The sequence below is a fragment of the Lathamus discolor genome, chromosome 1 (genome assembly GCF_037157495.1).
Source record: "Lathamus discolor isolate bLatDis1 chromosome 1, bLatDis1.hap1, whole genome shotgun sequence".
Taxonomy (NCBI): Eukaryota; Metazoa; Chordata; class Aves; order Psittaciformes; family Psittacidae; genus Lathamus; species Lathamus discolor.
This window is the reverse complement of record NC_088884.1, coordinates 112,843,128-112,859,718: the sequence shown is the minus strand read 5'-3', so window position 1 is coordinate 112,859,718 and position 16,591 is coordinate 112,843,128. Positions and strand designations below refer to the sequence as shown.

Sequence of the window (16,591 nt, the reverse complement as noted above, 5' to 3'; positions counted from 1 at the left end):
CAAATACAGAAGGAGGGTGGTTGCTCCACATACTTCCTCTGCATGTGCTTCTACAATATCATATTTTTTTAGTATTTCTTCAAAGATCATCTTCATAAAGTTCAAGAAAAAATCATTATTAAAATCTCCTTCTTGGACATGGTGAGAATGTCCTCATAAGGAAACCAGAAACCAAAATGCTTATGACATGACCAAGACCTGAAAGGATAAAAGAAAATTCTAAAATCCGTACGTCCATGAGAAAAATAATCTCCCCTGGAGCTTTCAGGTTATTTACAATGACACTTTCCCAGACTTTTTGCCAATTTCTGTGGTAATGGCTGCAGAATTATTTTTGTCACTCTCTCTTTTTCCAAATGGCTTAATTCTAGCAATTCTCTTGACAGTTTCACCCATTCCCCCCTATTTGAAAGAGAAATAGAAACTCCTATAACCCTTCATACAAATGATCTATATCTCTTTCTCTTTATAATTAATTCCCACCTGATCAGTTTACTTGAATTCATTTCAACCGCTGAGTAGTATCTTCTTAGGAGACTGAACCTATTCTCTTGATTTTCATTTCAGCTTTATTCCCCAAACTTAGTCACTTTTACTATCCTGTTGTATCTTCATATAGTTTTAAAACTGTTTTCTTAGATCACCACCTCAGCCCAGTTTAACTGCACAGAAGTACTGGAATTCCTATTTGTGCTACAGATGCATCAGGTTATTTTCACAGCTGATTCCCAAATAACACAAGTTAATGTTTCCCAAATATTGCTAAAACAATCATGCTTCTGCAGAAAACAATAGAAGGAAAGTTAAAAGTAAGATTCTGGGGTTTATTTAAAACCACACACACACTTAGATCCCTTGCTGACATATGTGTATATGGGTTACAAAATGAGTAATTTCAGTGTTTTTAATTTCATCTTGACTGATGTCTAAACTGCCACATAATTTTGCTGTGTTATCCTTAACAACTTCTCTCATGTTAGTGAAGATGCCACATTGTAGGAGGTATAAAAAAGTAACTAAGGCAAAAGAGCTCCAAAAAAAAAGGGGTGAATCAAGCAACAAACAAAAATAAACCAGCCAACTGAACCAAAAATCTATTTTATTCCACCTCTGGCTTAGTTGCCCATTTTTGGTTTAGTTTTTAGGGAAGATGCCCCTCCACATGGAAAAGGGACATCTTCCAGACAGAAATGCAAAGCCCCATATTTCTAACTTTCCTTTTTTGAAAAGCATCACCATGTGCAAAATAATGGAAACATAACAAGGAGAACCTAGGGTGAGCAGGAAGCTTGTATAACCCCTTCGTTTGGCATTCTTGCTCAGTTATGGGCTGATTATCTCCAATTCTGGTATTGACAATTCAAGAAGGATATTGAAAATGGTGCCAAAAATGTAGAGAAGAGCCATGAGAACGTTTAAAGGATTACAAAATGCCCTGCACCAGTGAAAAACTGAAAGCTTACAATGGAAAAGGTTAAGAAGCAATTTAACCCCTCTCTGTGAGTAGTAACAAGAGAAGTAAAAGGCTGTTTGGATTAGCAGGCGTGAGTGTAACTGGCTAAAAGGTGAAGATGGACTGGTCTAGATAGGGAATAATGTGCTATTTCTGCAAGTGATAATAGTTAAGCACTGGAACAACTTGTCAAGGGCTTTGCTGAATTCTTCATGGCTGATAGTTTTGAATGAGGAGCTGTGGTTTTCAAAAAAGTTATGCTTTGGTTCTAATAGCAATTATTTGGGGGAAATTCTAAGAGCAGTCTTATGGAGGGAAGAGAGGCTGAAGTCTCTGTAACTCCTTCTGACGTTGCAATTTACAGATCATTGTATTTACTTTAAAGAATCAACTAGACCTTTGTATGATTCTTTTGTTTAGATGCCTTCTGTGGGTCAGGTCCTGGTTACTCGTAGGTTTCCAGTCTTTAGGTGATACCACAACATTGAAAAGGGGAGCATTGCTGTACACTTGCCTGGAGATTTTTAATGGTAGCTGTTTAGGTCAATAAAGAGAACACTATGATGTATTAAGCATAGGCCCCATTTTTATCAGTGTGTACTGTCAGCATTGTAGTTAGTGCTATTAACCCATTTTCTAAAAACATTGGACATCTGAAGGTATAAGAAGGGTTTCTTGTGGTCAGAAATGTTGTTCAGAGATAAGCATAAGAAGTGTAACTGAGAGGGAGGAGGGCGTCTTTCACCCACCCCTTTCTTTCTCCAAAAGAGTAAGTGAGGATGCAGCAGCAGGAATGCAGTCCCCTTCAAATGATTTAATAGGCCCACAAGTAGAGCAGCAAAAGCATTGCCTCAGAGTAGCTTCTGAATGCATTGGCCATTGTCCTCATTATAACTCTGAGACACTGAGCATTTGAAATCTCTTCCTTAGTTAAAGTTCTTTGAATATTTTGCTTGTGCTGCCATAGTAGTCTTTTTAATGGAAAGAAAACTCTTGATCAAAAGCATTAAAGCCTGAAAAAAAGCAGCAGCACCAGCAGCTAGCACTGACTTCATTCAGTCACAGGAAACAGCCAGTAGCAAGCTTTTACTGAGAGCTGCCAAGAAAAGGTTGATTGCAGTATCTGGCAGCGACAATCTTGCACCTGACCTCACCAGGTGGAGAGCAATGGGCATGGGGATTTCCAACAGGACGGGGCTGAAACTCAGCTGCAAAGCGATGATCCAAACGTACAAAGTGGCTCTGATTTCAGTGTTTCAGTTTAAGTTCAAAGGCAGATTAGAGCCCTGCCGGAGCTCAGTTTGAACTTCCAAAACATAAAAGGCCATTTCAGTGTGCTGTTCGTTTTCTTTCCGGTAAAGATCTAGCTATTAATCTTCTCTATTACCATACACACTGTCTACTTCCACTCAAAAGGAAATTGTGGAGAATCATGTTACCCCTTACGGCTAGCTGATACAAAAGAATCTACGGGACACCTGTGGGTATTAAAAAGGTCTTACTTACTTACTGGAAAGCATGCTGCAATTAACTCTTCTATGCTAGTCAGCAACTACTTAGTTTGTGGAGGGGTTAGTTAGGCATTTAAAACTTTTCCTTACACACAAGAATTTCCATGCTGCTCTCAACTAGTATCTGTTTTTCTGTATTCAGTGTTCCCTCATATTTCACAAAACAAAAAAGTTTGACACATAGCTCTGCTGAATCAAGAATATTCCGAAAATCCACCCAAGCTTTCTCTGGAGTTGAGGCTGACTGTATTTTAGCTTGGCAAGTTAGATCCAACTGTTCAGTGGCTAGCCAGAAATCATTCCCAAAGAACAAAAGCAAGTGAAACACGGTTGTTCCGGTCTAGCTACCACACTACCTGGTAGAGTAGGATCTTGCCAACAATCCAGGTAGCATAGTTGTAAAAGAATCTTTCCAGAGGCCACATGAGGTAATTTTATGCTACCCCAACCTTCTGCTGGGGACACAGAACATAACAGAATCCTAGCGGTGCAGAACAAGTCACATTCTTTAAAAAGGGCAAGTAACTCACTACCAAATTATCCCTTGGTATTTACTTGCTCTCTTGTTGACCAAATTTTTCACAGATGCTTCTGTCCATCTGCATATAGATCTCAGTATAAATGACCTTTGCAACAGGCTCAGCTCATGTACATGTGTACATGAGTCCCCTCCAACCCAAACTATTCTATGACTCTATGACTCCATGAATCATCTCAGGGACACATCAGCCCCTGTCATTAGGGCCATGTCAGGAAGCGTTGGACACTTATGCTGCTTGTATTGAATATCAGGCTTGATGGAATTTTGTCCAAGGTTCAGGCACATGTAAGAAAACATGCCTTTGTATTACCGTGTCAGTCCACACAAGCCCTTCTTTTTAGGCAGAACTAATTCCATATAATATATATTCATACCAAATTGCACAGCTCCCAGAAACTATGCAGAGTAAGTTGTATCTACAGTCATGAGCAGGAATTTCATAAGATTGCAGCACGTACTGCCATCTGTTAAGATTTACCCATGGTTTCTACTGGCAGTCAACCTTTATTTTCAGAAAGATAACTTTCTAGGCAGAAATTGCAGTTTCTAAGGTCAGGACTGAGTAAATTTAAACTCACTGAACGTAAAATTCCTTTGCTAAAGAAATAACCACCTCAATGAGATGCTGAAAAACTGAAAAAAGGCTTTAAGAGTAACCAAAGTAGGTTACTTTGATTTAAAGAATAAATCATCCTGTTTATATGAGGAGATAAATGTCAAATTTTCAATTCTCTAGTAATCTTGTCTCTGCATGCAGATCAGTAGCAACTGAAATCACTAAAACATTCACGTTCAAAATCTGAGACTCATCTCTAAACAGGACTTCTCAGCACTCGTCCAACTGAACCAGACAATGATGCAAATAACAACAAGACACTCATTTAACCACAGGAAATATTAATTCTTGAAAAAAAAAAAACAAAATGCCCCACAGGTATGTTATCATATATTAAGAGGAATATTTACATAAAGAATTAAATGAGGAAGCTTACTTCCCTTCAGTTAAAAAATATGGTATTAAACACATCATATATAACATGCACATATTGTCCAGAGTTTTGGAATCAAGATAAACACCACAAAAACCCCCAAGCTAAGCCTGCTCAACAGAACATACTATAAAAAACTTCAGCTTCTGAACAAAGACTTTTTTTGTTTATTTCAATAGTTAGCTTTCTTCTGGTATTCATGTCCCCTCTTTGAATCTATCTTCTTTGTCTCACTGAAATGAAAGCATTATTTTCTTTAGCAAAGGATTTGTGATAAGAGGTAGGTGAAATATGTGTATTTTCCCCAAGGAGTTAAACATAAATACTTTGGTATTTTCTTTATCCAGAATCCATACGTTTATTTTAGGAGAGCTGCTTCTGACTCGTTAAAAGTCAAAATTTGAATAGGATGGGCAGAAATACTAGTTTAGCTGTTACAGGTTAATTTCAAACGCTATCAACAAACTTTCCAAAGGAAGGTTAATTGAATCATTGCTCATGATCCTCAGAGCAGTTGTATCTGGGACAATTGATTTGGCTACAGAGATGGATCTAACAAGAAAGACAAATTCCTTTAATCTAGTGTCTGTGGGGTAAAACAGAGGAAAACACAGGCAGATGTTTTGATGATCTCTCTATTGTAGTCATGTTTTGCCAGGGACCAAAGGGCATTGTCAATTATACCAGTCACATGTTTCCTGTTAAGCTTTGCGTAGGACTCAGTGACTATGAGAATTTTTAGAAGAATCAAACCTAAGAATCCCAAATTCATTACAGGGAAAGTGGGATACTTTCCATTTACTACAGGGTCTGGGACTTCATGGAGTACTTAGGAAAGGTAGCGCCTAAACTCCACTCCAAAAAAGGAAAGGTTGTATGGACAGCTTAAGGAATCTGAAAAAAATTGTCACATACTATGCGATTGTGACAATATTTGGTGCAGAGCATCTTTAATGAATACCTGTCCTAGAACTTTCTTTTACCAGAAGGAAACACAAGTTGAATTAGGGCAGGGTTCTGATACTGAGTTGGAAAATATGTTTGCAAGCTGAATTGACTAGAGAAGGTTCTGCATGGGAGATCCCAGGTGAGGAGAGCAGTGGATCTTCTATTCAGATGTTCTCATATAAACATCACGATGAAGATATTAGCACAGACGGTAATGTGGTGGGAAGGTGAATTATTCAGGGTTTGGATCCTCCTGCAGAGGCCAGGCTGAGACGGATGATTATTCAGAGATAAAATGGTAGGGCTCTCAAGATGAGTATGTATATGGAGATGCTGGTAGAACATGATTATAAATTTCATGCATATTTTCAGAAGTTGGCTGCCTGTCTTTTGCTGTTGAACTTTCTTACCATTTTTCTGCTACTTGGTGACTTTTAAAGGTTTTCTGACAAAGAAAGGAACATGAACATTCAGCCCACACTCTGCATCATCTGTCCCTGTTGTGTCTGTACTATTAAGTTTTAATATATTTGTCTACCTGCTCCTACAAAGTTCTACTCAGGTTTCTTAAATAAAACAAGATGGGGAAAATGATCCAAAGGGGATGACCCAGAGTTGTCTTCCTGTTTTGTTTCATTTTTTCTACTGGACAGTAAACCAGGGTAAGAATTGGGCATACTGAAGAGTTGTGACAGTTGTTTTATTGATGGGAATATTGCTTGTCTCTGAAAGAACTTGCTCATTCGTTGCAGAAGACATGGAGCAAAGTAAGAGAGGATGGGAGCCATTAAGCTGAATATTAGCTCAACAACAGTAGCTCAAGATAAATTGTTTTAAAAGAAACTTTTTATATATATACACATATATACTGCAATTTTCTCTCATTTTATTACTGCTATCTTTGCCTTAGCTCTATCTGAAATAATACATGAAAAACACAAGTCACATTCTTCCATAGAATATGCAGGCAGAAGTATGCAAAAGGAAGTAGTGGGATAAAAACGAAGGCAGCAGCACTGCAATTATTTTGTAAGAGGCCAGGGAGTCATTGACTTAGGAAATTACTGTAACATCAAACTCAGTGTGATGGCTTAAAAGCCGTTTTCCTTGGGAAGCTCTACCAAATCTGCAATCACAATAAGACTTCTAACTTTGAGGTACTTGCTAATGCTAAGATGATGTCACTGCTCTGCGCATGTGTGTGCTTGTACTATGGCTTTCTTTCCCTGAGAGTCGCTTCTTCACGCAGAATAGCTGGTAATATAACCCTTGATGGCTATAGAATCATATAACTAGGCTTCAGAAATTAGAAAGCTCTTCATTAGTGCTTCTGTCTAGCCATAGAAATACACTCTTTTTAAAGCAGGGCTGGGAAATATTTTCCTGAATGGAAACCAAACAGGTATTTCAAGTACCTTTCTGCAGACCAACCATAAGGCCACATCTCAGTCTTATTTCCCCATTCCATGCAGCTCTTCATGTTACACTGTGATTTTGCATTGCCTATAGCCCTGCTGTGCCTTGGCCTTCCAGCCTCCTGTCTCCAGAATCTAGCCAGAACACAGCACAAGCTCAGAGTCCCAGCGCCAGCACACTGCCTGGGGTTTTGCCGCTGCACCAGGATCCTTCCACATCCCACAACAAGCAGCCCCATACCACCGCCATCAAACACACCAACACTGTTGTGCCCCTCCCAGTACTTAGGCTTCCCTAAGGACTGCCCACAGCATCTCTTAAACATTGATCAAGCCCTACACAAGACACACAGGATGGGTTTGGAAGATCATCTTCACAAATAAAATGGAAAAAAGTATAGAATCATAGAATCATAGAATAGTTAGGGTTGGAAAGGACCTCAAGATCATCTAGTTCCAACCATGAGCAGTATGGCTGTATGTCATACTAGCAGTAAAAGCTCTGACTCACAAACCAATTTCAGCAGTAAATACCTTCTGGGATTTGTTTCCCCAGATAAGCACCACTTTTTCGTGCACATACACACTGCAGTATTCCAGACCCTTATTTCCTATTTAACTTATTTACCTTTTCCCAGCACATTTTTTTATCATTTTCTATCTGTGAATTTCACAGAACGGAGAATCAGGCCAGACATTTGCAATGCATGAAACTTGTATGTCTTCCAAAATGGCTGATCAAACTTAATCGAGAACAATTCCAAACAGCAGAAGGTATCATTAAACTATGTATTAGCTGTTGATAGTATGTACAGATGTTAACAACACCTGGAATTACATACTCTGAATTGTGAGGTAATTTCTGATGAACAAACATTGAATACAGTTGTGATATATTGTCCCTCTAAGCCTACTTATAAGTATGGACATCTGTTTGAATAAATCTCATTTTCCTCCTGACCCTTCTTCTGCTCCTAGGGAAGTTAAGCTTGTTGGTTTTTAATTTGTCTCTGAAACATGAACTCAGTTTATTAGAAACAAAAGTAAATTTTGTGTTACAGAGATTATGCTTAGCTTTACAATTCTGATATTAATTCGTTCTTACAACTAATCACAGTGTGAAATAGGTTTATTTTCTGAAGAAACTAGATCTCTCATTAGCATATACAGTTACTTTATGAGCTGTTGGCTGAAGTTAAACTGTTGCCTTGGTAGCAAAAAAATAAAGATGCCCTCTAGGCCATAAGAACTAAAACTCTCAATAGTGCTGCATCCTGTACACAGAAGTTTTGCTATTAAATGCTGCTTGGACATGCAGTCCAAAGCACAGAGTAGCAAATGCTGACCTCCACAGTCAGACATTTGATTTTAACATCTGCACCTCATGAAGATTCAAGATGCCAGCAGAAACCTTAACATGAAAAACAGAATATATGAAATAGACATAAAAGATGTGATCAAACACAAACATGAAAGTGCAACATGCATCCTGGTGCAATTTCTGAGTGTTTATAGTTCTAAGGAGACTAAAACACACAGCTTCTCTACCTGTGGAAAGGATGGTTTCTGCTAGCGACCTCTGCTGTGAACACTAGTTTGTGCTGTGCCATATGCCCATATAGTGATGTACAGCCCCATTCTTCATTGTCTTAATTAATGCACAGTATTCAAACATAGTATGTACTGGCATGTTTGTGTGGAGACCTAATAGCAGCCTTCCAGTATCTGAAGGTAGCCTATAGGGATGCTGGGGAGGGACTCTTCATCAGGGACTGTAGTGACAGGACAAGGGGTAATGGGTTAAAACTTAAACAGGGGAAGTTTAGATTGGATATAAGGAGGAAATTCTTTCCTGTTAGGGTGGTGAGACACTGGAATGAGTTGCCCAGGGAGGTTGTGAGTGCTCCATCCCTGGCAGTGTTCAAGGCCAGGTTGGATGAAGCCTTGGGTGGGATGGTTTAGTGTGAGGTGTCCCTGCCCATGGCAGGGGGGTTGGAACTAGATGATCTTGAGGTCCTTTCCAACCCTAACTATTCTATGATTCTATGATTCTATGTTTAATAACATGTCTCATGTATTTATCTGGACTCTTACTCTGGATGCAGAAGTCTTTTCCTCTGTGGCCTAACAAGGTCACTCTTTGCTTGAGAATTTAGGGTGTCTCTGGGACATCCTCACTTTCCACATCGCCAACATATAACATATCACATTCAGTGGCCCTTGGTTTCAGTGTGAAATTCAAATCAGGACATGACACAGGACATAACCCTTTTGTATTTTTGGACACTAGCCCTGCATATTTCGCTGTGCCATATCACCAAAGAGCCAAACTCTATGCAATAGTGGTGGGATTTCTAGTGTGTGTCCTGTATACATGGCATTGAAGGTATTACTGAACTGCAAAGACTAAAAAGCATATACACATAGGCTATCATAGCCATCCTGTTTATATCACTTGTACCTCAGCTATTTTGTTCCTATTTTTTTCATTTCAGTGAATTAAATAATCATCTTTATGTATGCTTAGAGAAGTGTATTCATTTATGCCTAGCTCATCTTTGCATCTTAGAACAAATGCATAGTGACCTAAATATATAAATTTACACAAGATTTTATAGCGATCACAGTATGATACACAATTCTGAAAGCACTGATTCAGTTAAGAAAGATTTTAATTTAATCTATGGGGTGAGGACACACACACACACACACACAATGTGCCTCTTCCATAAACTAAATTAAATTGCTTTTCATTGACTCAGGTTACCCTGGGCACTGCTCATTCTAATGCAGCCTTATTAAATTCAGGGAAGGCTGTTACAGTGAAGTCTGGGATAAACTAACTGTTCAGATGCCACACTTCAGATATGTATTTCAGACGCTGTCTTTGAAGAATGACATGTAACAGAAACAGTATTTAACTTGCTTCAGGAATGCATCTTTAAAAAGTCTTCTGCTGTCTAATTAAAGTAACACAAAGACATTTAAGCTAGAAAGGTCATTAACATTTTCAGCATAAACTACACCATGAACACTGCGTATTTCCTGACATTCCTATAAAACTTAGTGCTCGGGAAACTGATGCTCACAGGGTAGTTAATGAATGACAGAACCTTCACCTCTTGATCACTGGTCTGAATTCTGTCTAATCCAGAAGCAGCAAGGAACTGTCAGTCGCTGGTTGTGTTTATGAATTAATTTGGTAACGTCTCTTGGTTTAGACTGTAGTAGGAAAATGTCCCAGTTTAAAAAACTTTCATTTCCTTCTTTGCTCTCTTATGCATGAAATCATCTCTGATGCGTCTGGATCAGCATGCCACTGAAAACTACAGACTCCCACAAGAGACTGGGCAGACAAAACGTCAGCGGTCATACAGCTTCATCACGGCTTGATGAGGTGGCTGTATAGCTCACTGGGTATATAGAATGTGCAGTATAAACTTACTGACTCTAGGTCAGATTACAAACTCTTCTTTCTTCCCAACGATACTACTGTGTTCTGGGAAGAAAAAATTCTCCTTTACGAATAAGATCGAGTTACAGAATTTGCTTTAAGGACTGTGATGGGTGCTTCTAGAAAACATGAGGGCATTCCTCCCCCATTACCTCAACTGCTTGTAATGAAGGTTTCCTCTAAACCCTGTTTTTGGTAGAGCTGGTTATAAAATCCCTTTTCTTATGACTTGGCAGATACACAACCCAGATACGGCCCAAACAGTGGTCTGTTTCCCTGGTATATGGGACTTTTAAATGCATTAGGGAAGAAACATCCTGGAAGCTTAACAGAGGTGACACTCCTTACCTGGCAGACAGAGGCAAAGGCTCTTTCTGCTTCCCTTTCTCTTTTCCTTCTTTACTTTTCATGCTGGACCTGTGTTAATTTAATGAAAAAATAGTATGAATTAAAAAGAAAGAATGGTCTGAATCAGACAAGGTATCACCAGATGGTTTCCACTATTTTTCAACTGCACATCATTCTATGATTCGCTCTTCAGCCCAGTTAAAGCACTTTCCTAATGTATCGAATAAATTTAATCACATCTAAGACAATGAACATCATTAGACCATTTATGAAGCTGCAGTATCTCGAGCTACAAAACTGAATTGTTAATGGAAGTACATGGGCTTCTCCATGTATTAGTATCTACCTCTTTCATTCTGAAGACAGAGATTTACTTAGGCTGCATCTAAGAAATGCAGTGTGGATACGAGCCATGACGTTCTCAAAAGTCCTGTTATCATCCAGACCAGAGACAAGCTCAGAGCAGACCAGGATTTCTACCAATTCCATATGCCAAGAATCTCATTTAGTAGAAATGAAGTCACCAAGGAGTGGAGAACCTAATGAATGCTTGAGTCTTACCCAATATGCAGCTGGTATGTGGCTAAGTGGGATAGAACAATGACATGTATCTAGTCCACAAAAATGTACAGCAAGTGACTTTTTTAGTCTTATTCTGTTAACCTGGTAGAGCTTTAGTACTGAGACAGAAACTCTGACTCCACTGGAGACTATGATGAACCTCCCATTGACATAAGCAAAATAGCACATTAATTTGGTAACAGAATAGTTTAGCTTCTCACTCTTCTAGAAGTTCTTCCTGGTTCATCTCTGATCTACAAGGAGGCCCCAGTTTATACCACCCACAGCTCTGCAGTCCCCAGATCAAAATATTTTGCTTCTGTTTTCTGACATTATCTTACTGTAGTTAAGTCTAGCAGCTGCCTAGACAGCAGAGAGACAAAATGGGAATAAGTGTGATAGAACGTAAAACATTGCTAAGTCTATACGACAACTTCTCTGATATTTACTGCTTCTCACCTTTTCTTAATTACAGGATCAGTACGAGAATCATTCCTTACCTGATTTTCCTGCACCTTCACTAGCCATATGCAACTGGTTACAAAAATCAGCTCATTAAGCTGGTCTGTGGCTCAGCATCTAGACTGATTCCACAGGGATCTGGGATTAATATTAATGACTATTTTAATTAATTTGGTATAGGATGAAGATTATTGAGAACAAACTCAAGACGCCATAAGATGGGAAGTGATGATAAATTGTTTAAGGATCGGGTTAAAGTGCATCACAGTGAACAAATAATGAATGAGAAAACCAGACACAATCTGAGGGGCAAAATATGGGTAGTAGCTGACATCCCAATAGGAGAGTATTCCAGCCTGTTCAGTGGCTCCTATTCCACAGGTTCAGTTTGTGAGAAACCGAAGAAAGCCCACGTGTGTTAGGGAGGCTTCCTGGTCATTATCTGCCATCTGAAAATTGAATTTATAGATGCTGTTGTTATGTCTGCACCAGCGTACACTGTGTCTAAACAGGGCATGAATTTCAGCACTAGATCATGACCATTTATATTGTTTAATTGTAAGCACACTGCCTGGCATGAATTTGGTCCATACCAATTAGTGCTCCCCCAGACAATGCCATAGCATGGCTCAGCAGCTGAACAAGGTCCATTTTATGTAAGTAACAAGGGCAGATTATACCAGGAGACGACTTTAGTCACATAGTTAAAAGCTCTGACATATCTCTGCCAGAAAACAGGCCATGGCATTATAATGTTTATCAGCATAAAGAAATGCTGCCCACATGTTTTCATTGTGGCAGACCTTTGTGAGAAAACTGCATGTGCAAAAAATCTATCAATTTCTCCTCTTTTTAGAATAAAGTTCTTGTCATTTCTTGGAAGGAGGACCAGATATTGTACAAAAAGACTGATAAATAAAACAGTTTTTGCTACTTCAGACTATACAGACAATATCTCTGCTGGATTTTTAAGCAATGAATTTCTAAAGTCTCAACCATAAAGGCATATCGCTAAAGTGTGCTATTCACAGGTGTATATGCACTGGCCATATGTGAAGCACCACAGTGAAAAACATCTGCAATGCCTGGTTTAACTATAAGATGGTCAGAGTCTGGCATCTACTGTGTTATCCCCAGCTGAGGAACAAGCCTCCTGCCTTCCTGCCTCATGAGCACAAAGCCAGACTGTTGCTCTTCCTGTTCAAGTGTTTGACCTTCAGGTCTTTCTTCAGGCTGGGTTGTTTTGCAGAGTCTCTGGAGGAGGAGAGATGCTGTTTATGATGAGTTTACGAGGTTTTGGAGAGCTCCTGGTTGTAAGATGTGCATTATTTTGGTGATGAGTTACTTTTGTAATGCAAAGTATGTCTAGAACATGCAATGGGCAGGATTTTTATGTTCCTTTTTATGCTAGTATGTTGAAAAGGTTTATTTTTCCTGTCAAATTTAGCTATGCTTTCAAAAGCACAAACACTTCTTGATAGGACAGCAGACATACTTGTAAGAAACTCCAAATTGTTTCCTTCGCCCACTCCCTATTTTAGATCATCTTTCACATGGGAACAGCTTCCCTCCTCCTCACTCACCTCCTCCTCCAAAAAAATTCTGACATCTGTTCTTTACCTCTCTAGCAGCCACTCTCCCCTTAGCATTTGCCTTTTATTTTATGGTACTCACTTGTGCACTTCAACTCTATGATCCTTGGGGTATAAGCCATTGCATGTGTTGCACTTCTAACCCTTTGTAAAGCATCTTAAAAGTTATAGACATTTACAGCACAATCTAAATGATAATATAGTTAGACTGGAAAGGCAATTCCCTAGTTAACACCTCCCACATGTGGTGATTAAGTACTAGGCTCAAAAGCATACAGCAAACCCCGTGCAGATACATTTCTAGAAAGAGACTGCAAATTCCTAACTCCAGATGGTCTGCAGTTGGTGAATAATTACGTGGATTGTTTGGTGCTTCACTAATCAATCATGACAGCAACAAGGAGAAAAAGCATGTCTGGGTAAAGGAAAATGTCCTTTGGATAAGCACCAAGTTATCATTTTGTGCATTTGATCTGCTCATCAAACATCATCTTTTTTTTTTCCCTTTTCTGGTGTTATGATGTTCTTAATTGTTTAAGAATAAATCCAGAAAAAGCACTGGGTTTTTTTTCCTATAAAATATACAAGAAGGGAGGCTCAACAGCACTGGCATGACTGCAAAGCTGCATTGTATTTCACAGACTGCAAAAATTATAAATGACAGAGGACAGGGCAGAAAATTAATCTCCTAAGTTAGGTTCTGGAGGCCATGAAGCTTTCTTTAAGTATTTCTGTAATATTAGGATAAAACCTGCAATTCAGGATGTAGAAAACAAAGATTGGAAGGGAAAACACCAATCTCAAAACTCCTTCCTCACAGCATGAAAACAGTTTGATTAAAAAAAAAAAAAAAAAAGGGAATTATCTAAATCAGACCATAAGCAACGAATGGTCAGCTTTAGCTGAAGCATAGAGAGCAAAGTCCAATATTATCTTGATTACATGCTGACCAGTTTCGTTTGATCATTCTGTGCATCAAAAAGAGGGAAACGGTACAATTAAATACCTAAAAGATAGAAAGGGTGGATGGAGATGCTGCAGGAGACAGAAGCAGAACAGATGGTTTGGAGCTGGGGGTGGGGGGAAGTTCTCGAAAGTCCAGTTATCCTATTTAACCTGTTGTTCTGAGTGCAGATATTTTTGTGGCTCCTTGCACTTATGTATAGTATTTTGCAACCTAATATTTGCAAATGGTGCAGGAAACTGTTAGATAACCTACATTTTCTCCTAAACTTATAAGTTTAGAAGTAAGTCTTGAAGAAATTAACTGCATGGCTGTAGTCACAATAAAATGTAATAAGCATGATAAAACTGCATGGCTGCTGTTCAGAGTCTGGACAGAAGAGTAGCAGAGAGTAGAGATGCAATGTGCTGTATTTCAATCTGTCTAGATTTCCATCAGATAAGCAAAACTAGTTTTCAATTATTGTAGGCATGACTCAGAAAAATACAAGTGGGCAATACAAAAAGGCTGTGAAAGCAGTGAAGTAAAAAGTACAGAATAACTGGATTTCAAAGATCTAAAATTACACAAGATTTATCCATATTAAGGCTAATTACTGTATATCAGTACTACTTCATTAGAGTCATGTAGCTTATAACTAATATCTTAGGGAAGACAGTTGCCAAAAGGTAGATACTGCACATTGATGACATTAATACTTCCTTCTAGTACCAACCTAAGTAATTTGGAATGAAATCTATATAAATTATGTGCAGATACTGCTGGTGGTGGTGCTTTCGCTGATGTTTTAGGAGATATGCCTGGAACAGAGGCTAATCTAACAAAAAATTGATCCATGTACAATGGGAAGAAAGTTAGGTGAATAATAAGCTTTTATCAGCTTTTCTACATTACCTTGGACTGAAAATGTGTTGAAAAAAATCTTAGAACAGTCACTAATCTTCTATTGTGCCAAATGACCAAAGCTGCAATAAGTTGCTTTCCTTACATTCATTTGCTTAGAGACCACTATATGGTCTATTTCACTATGCGTCTTGCTCAAAGAAGACTCCCTTGTAAACAGCAGTTTTTAAGGTGGCATTTAAAGTAAGCCATTGAGGGGCTCACAAGAAATGAAAGAGAACTCAGGACTGGTCAACTCTGAACAGTAAAACAAAAAGCAGTGGATTTAACTGGGAGCATTTCTGGCAGAATTTTTAGAAGCCTTCTTGAAAGAATACACTGTTGAAATGCAAAGTACAGTACAGCACATCCCACCTTTCCATATCATTCTAGTTGTTCCCATCTGGTACAAAGCACAGTCATTCCCTCCTTTGTAAATCTCACATTCTCTCTTATGTCTTCTTCTCTTCTCTCTAATATATTAAGTACCAAGATACCAAAGTTACTCCTACTGATTTCTTACAGGAGATACCCCTATCTTTCAATATTCCTAACAAGCATTTTTATTCTTTTCTACCTACAATATGCATAAAGCCTACATATCTCAGCTCTCTTTCTGTGCTTAGTTTCCTACAATTTGCTTCTCCAAATCAGTACTGAAAAAAAATAAATAAATAAATTAGGCTTTCCACCTGTTGAACCTTTCTACTTTTCTAAATGTTTCTCAGGTTTCTTATGCTTTTCTCTGTGGGAAGATTACAGCTGACCTGGAATTCTGCTTCCACTTCCCTTTGAATATCTTTGTTGTTGGATAGAAAAGTTTCCAGTTAACTGAACTTATCTATTCCTTCTGCATTTGATCACTAGGTAATGTTTGCTTGCATCCTATCTGTGGTAACTGAGTCAGTATACAGGCATTTCATTCCCTCCCACATTAAGGTCCTGCTGCCTATTATCCAGGACTGCAGCTTGCCTTGTTATCTCATCGGCACATCTGACTTGTTCCCCGGGGCGTTGGGGGGTGGGACGTGCCATTCCTTTTTAGTTTGCAAATCCTTTCAGAGCTTCTCTCAAAGCAAATTCTCTATACACGTTGAAAAATTCTGGGCAGCGTATGTCACTATTCACACACTGTCTAATGAAATGGTTGCTTGCTGCAGTTCACAGATGTTCAGAGTCCAGTACTGACTTATCAGGGTGTGTTTATTGGCAGCTTGCACCTGGCGGTTTTATTCCATAGCCCATTTGGGTTAACTAACACCAACCTCTTCTGGATAGACATCACATAGATTTTTCTGTAGCTGGACAAGAAGCAATGGGCTGGTGAGCATCTATCTTTCGACATTTGAAAAGCCAGCAACTGATCTTCCAACCCAGAGTGTTCTTTGCTTGCTACATATTCATCTGTTAGCATCACGGCTCTTAATTGTGATGCCATACCCATCTGTACAAATATCCTGGACATTCAATT

At 38.8% G+C, this 16,591-nt stretch overlaps 1 long non-coding RNA gene across 1 annotated transcript in view; it reads right to left on the bottom strand.

Moving 5' to 3' along the window:
• The window catches only part of LOC136020322 (uncharacterized), a 76,984-nt gene that overhangs the window by 20,463 nt on the left and 39,930 nt on the right, over positions 1-16,591 (bottom strand). The window contains exon 3 of the long non-coding RNA XR_010615287.1: positions 10,660-10,728. This is a non-coding gene — a long non-coding RNA (uncharacterized LOC136020322). The remainder of the gene's footprint in view (positions 1-10,659; positions 10,729-16,591) is intronic.